Source organism: Lissotriton vulgaris, chromosome 9 (genome assembly GCF_964263255.1).
Source record: "Lissotriton vulgaris chromosome 9, aLisVul1.2, whole genome shotgun sequence".
NCBI classification, from domain to species: domain Eukaryota; kingdom Metazoa; phylum Chordata; class Amphibia; order Caudata; family Salamandridae; genus Lissotriton; species Lissotriton vulgaris.
In genome coordinates, this window is record NC_141697.1 from 995,148,287 (window position 1) to 995,160,433 (window position 12,147).

Sequence of the window (12,147 nt, forward strand, 5' to 3'; positions counted from 1 at the left end):
GGACCTCCGTCCCATTGCACAAAGACACAGATGAACTGCATTGCATTTTCAGAAAGCAGATGAAAAATAACTTGAATTGTGACTCAAACGAGTAACGATTCAGAAGTACATCTGAATTAGAGTTGAAGACTTGTGAGTTATTCAACTGCCTTTCATCAAAAATCACTCAACACACTTTAAACATTTCAGAGTTGCCAAGCATGCATGTGAAAGAATTGCTGTTGACTTTTTTGACTCTGTTGACAACGAACATCACTTGATGGTAATTGTTGATAAATACTCCTATTTTCCATTAAATGAAGATCTTTCACCTATCACTCAAGAAAGAGTTTTTGAAAAATAAGATGGCATATTTGCGACAGGGTGTGTTCAAGTGATTTTAAAATCTGACATTGGTCAACCATTCAAAAGTCGAGAATTCAGAGACTTTCTCAGTCATGTTGATGCGAAGCATCAGAAGAGCACCCACTCTTTGAGCTTACCTTTCAACCCCTCACTCAACCATAGGTGACAGCCCTGCAACTCTGATGTTCGGGAAAACCATGCTGACCAAGTTACCTCATTGAACCAACTATAGATCTGCTACTGAGGAAGTTGTCCATACCAACAACTGGGGTTGTAAGAAAAGAATGAAGGGCTATGCTGACAAGCAATGACATGGGAAAGATGTCACCTTCACTAGAGGAGATTGAGTGATTCTGCGTTAGCCTCAAAAGAGAAAATCTGATGCTCCCTTCGTTGCAGAGCTATTTCATGTTGTGACCAGCAAAGTTCACATGGTGACTGCCCAACGTCCTGAGAAGTCCATTACTAGAGACTCATTGCACTTCAGACTTGTGGCCCATCGCTCGACGAGCATTGATGTCGGCTTAGAGACTGGGTCTGAATGGCCAGTTGAAAATCCATTGACTGCTGTTGTTTCAACATTGTCAATGCAGATCACAGAAACTTCAACTGCCTGTCCCCAATTTCAAAAGACACTGTCAGGGTGTGTGATTAGAGCACCACAATGACTCACTCAAGAGTTATAATTATGTAAAAAGTCGCGAAACAATAAAAATGTGTTTTTAATAAAGTGGAAGATGTAATTTTGCGTGAGTTAGAAATAACGTAACCCTTTTAGCTACTGATGGACCCCATAGACCTCTGATGTAAGTGTTAGAGTACAGTGAAGTGAATGCAGGTGTAGAATGTTGAGTTCACGTTTACACGCTGATGAATAAAGATGTGTAAAACTATCCTCTGTGTATGGCGTAGTCATTGGTGAGTGCCCAGGATGTGGAGGATGCTTCAGTAAGTGCCTGCAATTCTTATTTCCCTCAAATATGCTGTTTAAACCAGGTGTCTCCAACCAGCTGATGGTGAGCGTCCAATTAGCTTGTAGACACTTTCTGAGTAGCTCCTAGCCTTGAGTTCATTTTTAAATGAGCACAGGGTTACATTTTCTTTTTAATGGAAGCCTGTGTTTATTTTACATTATTATCATCACCAGGCTGCAGATAGCAGGGCCTGATAATGAGCAGTGCTCAGTCAGATTTATGACCCAGTCTGGGGCACAGAGGTGAAAAACTGACACAGTGAGGTATTTAAATCTTAAATGAAAGTCCTTGTCAATTCAATATTGATGCTGTGAGAACAAGATGATGCTTCTGAAGGCTTTTAACTGGGAGAAAATTAAAATGAAAAGTTACCTTTATGATTAAGTAAATGTGTCACCTAAATGTTCTACATTTCGAAGTGTTTTCTAAACACACAATAAGCATCTTGCTCCCAGAGCCTGGTAGACACAGTGCCATATTTGTAACTGACAAATACAGCCATTATTGTACGGAGAAGAAATTTAAAGTGCAGAAATGTGTTCCATATTATGAAAGTTTTTGCAGAACATTTTTCTGCCCTTTCATTTCTACCATTTAGAAACAAGCATTGGCATAGCCAATAGGTCTCGCTTTGGGACCTTATAAGTATTTAATTATGCAGCACAATATCCTTGGTGCAACAACATCAACTGTTCCATGGCTAAACACTTATAAGGTCCCAAAGGCGAGACCTATTGGCTATGCCAATACTTGTTTAAATCGGAATGCTTTTCCACCTGACATTTGCGTTTCAATTCTAATCCGTAATAACAACATATGAAGTAACCGAAATACAAACGGATATTTTTGGAAATGTTTAATCTTGATGTTATGCCTCGTACTTTAATCTGGTAATAAAATTTCAAAAAGATTTTTGGGCAACTCGATAGTGCTCTCACAGTTTGCAAAACAGTTGCCTCTTTGCTAGAATTTTAAGCTAGAGCAATGCGAAGAAAATGGAGGCACAAAATAATTTATAGCAAGCTTTTTCAGCACAATTTTTATATCCTTTGTCCTTATTCTAAGGAATTCTGAGCCTTGCTACACTTTCACATGACTTGCCAACACGTGTTCTGCAAATTACATCGTTCTGTTTTGTCTCTAAACCAAAAGTATGGAATTTTCAGAGTTGAGGTTTAGTGCAAAAACATGCAGAACTTTTCATGTGACTGAATGAAAATACATTAAACTATTATAAGAAACTATTTTGCTCTAGAGATATGCTGCACTGAGGAAGCGAGATACCATTTGTGAAAGGCTCTTTATCAAGACATTGTAAAGTGTTAGAAAACATTGAAGTATGTGTATTAAGGACAATATTTATTAAACTGTGATTAATTCATATTTATAGTTATTTGCAAAAATCCGCCACTGGCGTTTTATACATCAAAACGTTGCCCCAGCTCTAAAATGTTCTGGTCTCATGACCTGTTTTGATTCTCCTTTGCAAAAGATAAACTCACGGTCTTACGGGGTTGTTGTGCTGAGCAGTGTTAATTGCATCAGGAAGTTGCCAGAGTGTGCTGTTTGTGTGAAAACACTGAAAGGGGAAAGATATGTAAATTTCGACGCTCTTCCTCAATAGAGAGCCAAGAAATCATTCTGACAATGGCGCTCCTCTTTTTCCCAGAAACCCTTAACTTCTAAGCCTCCGAGTCAGATCTTACATTTGGGGTAATGGTATAATAGGATAAGAACCTTTTTGAGCACCATGTGTAAATAGGGTTATGCCATAGTCTTCAAACTCCATTTTGATGGTAAAATACTGATTCCGGTGTGCATGCACATGTGTGCATGCACACCTATGCCATGTGACAGGCAGACCTGCCCTTAGGGCATGTATGCCTGCCACATGGCACCCGAGCCTGTTTTAGGGGTGCCAGAGGGTGTCAAAGTGACACCCCCTGCACCCTTGTGGAAATCGGTATTTACCGATTCGGTAAATACCGAATCGGTTATGCCCATTCATTCCTATGGGCTTCAAAGCCCATAGGAGTGAATGGGCATTACCGATTCGGTATTTACCGAATCGGTAAATACCGAATACTTCCGATTCGGTATTCCAGCACATCTGGAATACCTACATGTCCACAGCTTAGATTTACCGATTTTTAATTACCGATTCTTTAAAATTCGGTAATTAAAAATCGGTAAATCTATTTTACCTACATCTAGCCCATGATTATTTGCTTTCCTATTGGAGGAGGGCAGATGCACACACCCCAGGAATTAGCGAAATACCGTACTGGTGAAAAGTATTTCACTTTTATCTACTCGCATGACAACTGTATATTTTCGCAAGAATTGTACTGCTCTACAAATTGTTTCGAACACAAATTGTTTATAAAACCACCAACAAACACCACTTTTCAAGGTCAGTTATGTTTCTTTTTGTAAAAAAAAATTTCAGAATTGGTTTTGTGCCTATGTGTTTGTTTTCTGCGACCCTCAAAAAGTATGCTAGTTAAATTTGGACTGCGAGCAGCACCCTCGTGCATCTCGCTTCAGGTTTACTTTCTTGATATTCTCGGGTCTACAAAATATGTTCCTTTTCAAACAGCTGGTGTAGCCTCTTGTGCTTGTTTTTGCGAGAGAGCTGGAAAGCCCACTCCCGTGGTCGAAAGGGGGCTGTGATACATCAGGATGCAGTAATGTGAAACTTTCCTGACAGCGTCGCACAACAAGAGCTGGTCTATCACCCACTGTTCTTGTTTTGTGAAACCGTAGGAAACCATGTGGGTTTCCTGGCTTCTGTTAAAGCCATCTTGGCTGTGCTGGGCACAAATGAGGGTATACTTATTTTCTTTGTCCACTTTGTATTTGTAATGCAAGTTAAAGCTTATGGCTTTCAACGAGGGACCATGTTATGTAGTCAGCCGTCTAGTAGTTGGGTGGGTGGAGCTAGCTGGGGTGGAAGGGAAGAGGAGGAGTGTAGACAGGATGGGGTTAGTTAGAGTAGGGACAGGGACACTGAAGGAGGTATTCAATAAAGCTCCTATATAAATATACCTAGACTTGTCTGTTATTATTGGATAGACATGACAACTGGCGATGAGGGTGGGATCGGCATGCCCATCACCCACAGAACCCTGCAGGAGCGTCCTGTCCCGAGCAGCGTCCAGAAACGAAAGAGCTGCTGTGCAAAGTGAAGCTGCCGCCAGCAGCAGGTGACCCTATCCCTCAGTCCGGCGACTGCGAGGGAGCCAAGAGGGGCCGAAGTAACGAGCGCCGAGACGCTCGAGCGAAGGAAACCCATTCGCGCCAAAACCGCGACTCACGCCTAATGCGTGCAACTTGGCATGTATTGAAAGAGCAGAAGGCGGGAGCCCACTCCGACTCTGCCTGCCACCCAAAGCTATCTGGAATCGTCCTGACAGCAAGCGTCGCTCACGGAAGGCCTGCGGACTCGTGCCAGCGAGCGTGGTGCAAACGGAGCTCGAGTGGCGCGCGACCTCGCGATCTCACTCCAGATGTGTGAGGTTCGGCAAGGCGGCGCCGAGTGAGCGCGAGACGCCAAGAACCAAGGTGGGAGCCCACCCCAACCTTACCTGAACGCGGCAGCAGTGGCACAGGGTGTGGAGACCTGGAGAAGTGTTGTCCTTCCTGGAACTGGCGGCCGGTGAGTCTTGACTGAAACAGCCTTGGTCCGAATGAACAGAGAGAAAGTCTTGTGTGCATTGAGAAGTCAGCAACGGCGGCCATTTTGAGGTCAGGCAGCCTCAAGAGCAGACTCCTTGTGCAGTGTGGGGGCGGCCATTTTAAGGTCAGGCCTGCTAATTGACCAGTAAGAAATGACACGCACAGGCTATAAAGAAGCATAGCAAGCTTGAATCAACTCGAGTAACCAAGGCTGAACAAGCACGCGCAGCCGTAGCAATATAAACAAACACGAGCGAAGGTAAATAACAGTGACTGAAGACGACCGTAATTGACCAATCAAAGCACCTGTGAACGAGAAGCGACAGGTCAACCAGAGTCAGAGAAAGGGGTGAGAAGCACGTGATACCACAATGGTGACCCCAGATACATCCCCACAGCGAAATGAAGTCAAGCCCACCATTGCAGGAGTGTCGCATCTGCGGGCCCCGGAACCTTTGACACTGACCACAGGAGGGAGCATGGGCCCCAAGTGGCAAGAGTGGCTTGAAGATTTCGAAGACTACATCGAGGGATCCAAAGTAACAGTTGATAAAGAAAAATTGATTGCCCTCCGCAACTTAGCAGGTCGAGAAATAAGCAAGATAATCAAAGATCTTCCCCCTGCAGATGCTGGAACCTATGACAAGGTGCGTGAGGCATTGAATGAAAATTTCCTCCATAAAAGAAATGTGGACTATGAACGCCATGCGTTTCATCAAGCACGCCAAGGAAAGGATGAGGCGATGAGCGCGTTCATCACCCGACTGCGGCGACTATCGAGACATTGTGAATTTGACACCTTCTCAACAGATGCCACCATAAAGTCACAAATCATAGATGGATGCCACTCGGAAACCCTCAGGAGGCGGCTACTAAGAAAACCCCATGAACTAGACGACATTGAAGAAATGACTCGCGTCTATGATCAGGCCGAGGAACATGCCACCAACATTGAAACGGGACGCAATGTGAGTCATGAACACGCGCGTCGTGTCCAAGCCAAAGGCAGCAGCCGACGAAACTCGAAAGAAAAGCAATGGAGACCCAGACCATCATCTCGTCAAAGACACCCAGAGCACAGGAGGCGAGAACCTGGGTGGAAAGAAAGGAGACCGGAAAGGACGAAAAGATGTTACAGGTGTGGATATGACTATCCTCATGCAGATACCTGCCCTGCCATGGGTCAGCGATGTAGGAGATGTGGGCGGACGAACCAGTTCGAAGCGATGTGTGGGGACTATCACAAGGAGAGGCGAAGCGAAACGACGAGGCCGTCTCGTTCCGACACCAGAAAACATCACATAAGGGCAGTCCGAGGAAAGTCTACATTGTCCTCAGGCTCGTCACACTCCAGCCGAGAGTCACGCAGATCTCGATGGGAGCGTAGATCACCGTCCCGGGACTCCAGATCTTCATCCAGAGACTCTGAATACACAGTGGAATATGTGAATATGATTGCAGATCCCGAACAACTCAAGAAATATCCACGCCTGGACATAAAAGTAGGGAACCATGACACCAAATTCGTACTGGACAGCGGGGCTTCGCTGAACTATATCCCGGTCACAGAATATGAGAGAATGAATCCTAAGCCCCCACTAACTTTTGCACCGGTCCAAGTTTTCACTTGGATGTCCAAGAAGCCACTCCTTTGCTAGGGAAAATCCCCCACAACACTCAAACACGACACCGTCACCATACCAGCGGTCATACATGTCATCAAAGGCCCGGAGGCTGACTGCTTACTCAGCCTGCCAACTGCAGAGCGCCTCCGCCTTATTGAAATCCTATTCAAGGTCAGTGATGACCAGGACATTGTCAGCAAGTTTCCTAGGCTGTTTCAAGGACTAGGGAAAATGAAGGGATGCCAAATACATCTACACATCAACGAACAGATCAGGCCTGTGGCACAGCACCCTTGACGTGTACCATTTCATCTCCAAAAAGCTGTTGAGGATGAACTTCAAGACCTCTTGTCAGCAGACATCATTGAACGGACGGATGGTCCAACCCCATTGGTATCGCCAGTGGTCATCGTACCAAAGAAGGGCACCACTAGCAAGGTGAGACTGTGTGTGGACATGTGACTACCCAACACGGCGATAGAGAGGGAGCATCACCCTGTGCCGCATCTAAGCGACATGATTTCTGCTTTGAACGGGGCGAGGGTGTTCTCGAAGCTGGATTTAAACAAAGGCTACCACCAGCTAGAGCTGGATGTCAAGTCCCGTTATATTACGACATTTGCAACCCATTTAGGACTCTTCAGATACAAGCGACTGAGTTTTGGTGTCTCCTCAGCCGCGGAAATTTTTCAAGAGGCAATCCGTCAAATCATTCAACACATCCCCAACACTGTAAACTACAGTGACGACATTCTTGTATATGGCTCCGACGTTCGTGAACACGATATGGCACTCGATCGCGTCTGTCACGCTCTGCTAGATGCCAACCTGACGTTAAATAAAGATAAGTGTGAGTTCCACCAGTCCACTTTGAAATTCTTTGGCCACATTTTCTCGGGTGCAGGAATGAAACCTGATCCGGACAAGATAGCGACTCTGAACAACACCAAGAGCCCGCAGGATGTCAGTGAATTGAGATCATTCCTTGGGATGGCCAGCTACTGTGCCCGCTACATCAGAGACTATGCGACCATCCGCCATCCCCTTCGCCCCCTCACCAAACAAGGCCAACCGTTTGACTGGACGCCCCAGTGTGAACAAGCATTCAGAGAGATCAAGCGTGCAGTGGAGTCTGCTGACAACCTCTCGTACTTCAATCCTCGACGGAAAACTGAAATCACTGTGGATTCCAGCCCTGTGGGGTTGGGGGCAATTTTGGCACAATATGACAATGACTCTGACCAGAGACGCATCGTTGCCTACGCCAGTCGCAGTCTGTCTGATCCTGAAAGGGCATATTCACAACCTGAAAAGGAGAGTCTTGCGGTGGTTTGGGCATGTGAACATTTTCATGTTTTTATTTACGGCAAGCACTTTACTCTGATCACTGATCATCAGGCACTGGTCACCATCTACGGCAACCCCAGATCCAAAATGCCTCCGAGGATTGAGAGATGGGGCCTGAGACTCCAGGAATATACTTTTACCATTGTCCACAAACCCGGGAAGGCGGAGAACCCGGCAGACTACATGTCACGACACCCTCATGCATCGTCGGACTCCAACCCATCCATTGCCGAGGAGTACATCCATTTCATGGCTGATCAAGCACTGCCACCTGCCATTCCCATGGAAGTCATCCGAGAGGTCACTGCGCAAGACGTCGTCCTGCAAAAAGTACACCGTCGGATTCAGACCAACCGGTGGAGACCTGCTTCTAAAGAAGAAGACGATGATCCGACTGTCAAGCAGGAGATGCAAGCATTCCGACACGTCTGTGACGAACTGTCTGTCACCACGGAGGGAGTAATACTGTGAGGTCAACGGATTGTGGTTCCTGGTCAACTACGGCAAGGCGTCATCAACCTTGCCCATGAAGGCCTCAGAGGAGTAGTGTCAACAAAGCGAGCTCTCCGGGAATGCGTGTGGCTTCCCCTCCTCGACCAGATGGTAGAGTCTACTCTGAAGGATTGCCATCTGTGCCAGCTGACCAACAAAGGTGATCCACCGGCCCCATTACAAATGACCACTCTACCCAGTAGAGTGTGGCAAGAACTGGCCATAGATTTCTACGGACCACTACAATCCGGAAAATACGTGGTAGCCATAATTGATGAGTACTCACGATTTCCCATCGCGCAATTTGTGTCATCCACAAGTGCCTCTAGCACTCTCAAAGTGCTTGATGAAGTGTTTGCAACATGGGGTGTCCCTAGAGAGGTGAAGGCGGACAATGGACCTCCGTTCAATGGGCACGAGTTCAGTGCGTTTGCAAAGCACCTGGATTTCAATCACAGGAGAATTACACCCCTCTGGCCACAAGCAAATGGCACCATTGAAAGATTCATGACCACGCTCAAAAAGACATTCCAGCAAGCCACTGCTGAAAAGAAGGACCTGCAAGCAGCCCTCAATGAGGTCCTTAGAGCCTATAGGACAACCCCTCACTCAACCACCGGAAAGTGCCCTGCAACACTGATGCTGGGGCGCCCCATGAGAAATCGCATCCCGACCTGGGAAGGGGCCTTGCGGGCAGTGTCGCCGCTCCACAGCCATCAAGAGGTGATGGCGACTGATAGGTGAAACAAAGACAAAATTAAATCATATGCCAATGCTAAAAGGAGGGCGAGATCACCATCATTGCATGAAGGAGATTACGTTATGGTCAAACAAGACCAACAAAGATAGACTGACTGTCGATTCCGAGATGAACCTTTGCTGGTCACCCAACAGAAGGGCACTATGCTAACTGCAGAATCTGTTCAACGACAAATTACCAGGAATGTATTGCATTTTAAGAAATGCCCTCGGGACATGAAAGGACCTGTGACGAGCGTGACTGAAATGCTTACTCCTGAAGAGTCTGACCAAGTTGACCAAGAGAGTGAGAGTCAGCTAAGTGAACCCCCGATAGATGATACGACTGGAGCCATGTCTATGCGACCCCGCAGAGATATCCACGACCAAAGAGACTCATTGAAGAAATATGAGTTAGCACACTGTTCTGCTATTTTGTTAAGAAAGGGGGAGATGTTATGTAGTCAGCAGTCTAGTAGTTGGGTGGGTGGAGCTAGCTGGGGTGGAAGGGAAGAGGAGGAGTGTAGACAGGATGGGGTTAGTTAGAGTAGGGACAGGGACACTGAAGGAGGTATTCAATAAAGCTCCTATATAAATATACCTAGACTTGTCTGTCATTATTGCATAGACATGACAGACCATAGCCGTCATTCTTTTTCTAAAGGCAGGCAGCAGTGGGTGATTTTCAAACGGGATTACATAGTTGTAAATGAGTATTCAATCGAAGGCATTCTCGAACAAAATGTGACTATGGAACTGAATCGTTTTCGGTATAAAAATCATGACATTGAAAACAGGTTTGACTTGACATGAAAAACGGGTTTGACTTGACACAACATAAAAAACGGGTTTGACTTGACATGACATGAAAAACGGATCTGATTAGACGAATAGCTTCGCAACATCTCTCATCTCTCTCAAATGCAGTGATCGATGCAAGCTCAGACATGTTTTTGCAATGTATTCCACTTGGGTTGCTGCCCAAGAATGCGACTCGCCTGCACCCTTAGTGTTCTCCAGAGCAGCTAAGAAATTCATCAGGGCCCTCAGTGCAGTTAAGCACAGTAAGAGAAAGCCCCCCGTGAACAGAAGTGGACCAGAACACATTTTTGTCACAAAATCGCGGCAGCAAAAGTGAAAGTAATGGCCAGCGATGCGGAGGAAGAGATAAGAAAGGCAGATGGGGCTGTGCGCATGCACACGAGCGTGCACGCAAGCTTGAGGCCAGCAATAACTTGTGAACCACGTGGACATTAGGCTTAAAGCCAATGAAGCTGGGCGTGGGGGTGTCTAGTAACAATGTGCGAATTGTTTATCCGTCAGTAGCTCACTATGATTTTCATTTATCAGAAGTAGGTCTCACTACAAAAAATATTGGAGACCCCTGGTTTAAATGCAGTAGGAAGAAGATCAACAGATGAGTCAATCGAGGCCCTTCTCTTCCCCATTCATTTCAATGCATACATTTCACTACTCATAGGAATATTGAATTTTCACAAAATTGATGATTAATGTACATAGAAGATACACAACTATAAGACAAGCTTATGTCAATCATAGCTGTCAGAATGCCTGTGCCAAATTGAAGCATGGATGGAAGCAAATAGTACAGCTTTAACAGTGCAAAGGAGGAAATAACTCATATGGGTGGCAAACCAGGCCGAATACTTCCATTCAACTCCCTCTCATCCATAAAGCATCCTCTGGTCAGAGTTAATACAGGCTGAAGTGTAGGAACCTTTGATACTAGCTGCCTCATTGCACTTCCACAGGGACATGACTGAAAAAGAGATTCTCACCCTTTCAAGCAAACAAAATCAGCACTCTTTTCTCACTCCACAAATAAAAATAGAACTGTTGCACTTCACTTTGCTCATAAATAAACGGTCTAAGTGTTCTTCTTGGGTGGGGGTATGCACCAGAATATCATCGCTGACATTGAGAACCTCATATATGCCAGCCAGAACCCCTCAAATTGTATTTTGAAAGATTTCAGCAGCGCTGAAAATCCCAAAACTAATTCGCTTGTACCTTCGAAGCCCCATGTGGGTTGAAAAATGGGTTATGGCTCTTGACTCTGGATCCAGCAGAAGTTGGTGGTATCCGGCTCGCAGGTCCATTTTGGAGAACAAACGAGACCCGCTGACCTCGGCCACGATGTCATCAATGGCGGGGGTCAGATAACGTTCTATCCTTATTGCATGATTCGGTAACCACATGTCGACGCAGATTCTCACCTCGCCTGGTTGTTTAGGTTTTCTTGCCACGACAATGGGTGACACCAAGGGAGTCGGTCTTTCCACTTGCTCAATGATATCTACCTCTCTTCAATTCTTGTTCCACTTTCGGCCTCAAGTGAAATGCGACTTTTCTGTGCTTGAGTCCACGGTGTTAGGTAAGGGATTAGCCAAACTCCACAGGAGTGAAGATAAACACCCCTAACTTCCAAAAAACAGTACCCAGAATGGAATATGATATAACCACTCTTAGGAACTGCTCTCCAAAAGTATGGAGGAAAAAAACCAAGGAGTGTCCACCACTCTCCCAATACATGGTTGAAGGGTGTTGAGGAGTCTGTAGCAGCCAGGAACAGATGCTGGAAAAAAACAATAACAATACACTATCTTTCTATATACTCTATATCCTGGTAATACATTGATATGCGTTCAGTGTCTTATCACACTTACCCAAGCCAGCATAAAACAGGAGTTTCAGAAAGGGATCCAAAGCAGTAACGTGATATCAAATGTTTTCAATATATCACGGTTAATTGTACTGAATGAGGACACTCTCATACACCATTCATACCAGGAGAGTTTGTGGTGGTAGAAAATGAAACAAAATAAGTACCCCCAAATAAGGAGAAAAATAATAACGGACCTCCTCAGATAGGATACAATAACTACAGGGAGCCAAGAGGCTAGGGGGAGGAATTGAGGTGTTACGGC

At 45.5% G+C, this 12,147-nt stretch overlaps 1 pseudogene; it reads left to right on the forward strand.

Annotated features, from left to right (window-relative positions):
• Positions 1–5,368: 5,368 nt before the first annotated feature.
• On the forward strand, positions 5,369–7,084 carry LOC147692699 (uncharacterized; annotated as a pseudogene).
• Positions 7,085–12,147: the final 5,063 nt, after the last annotated feature.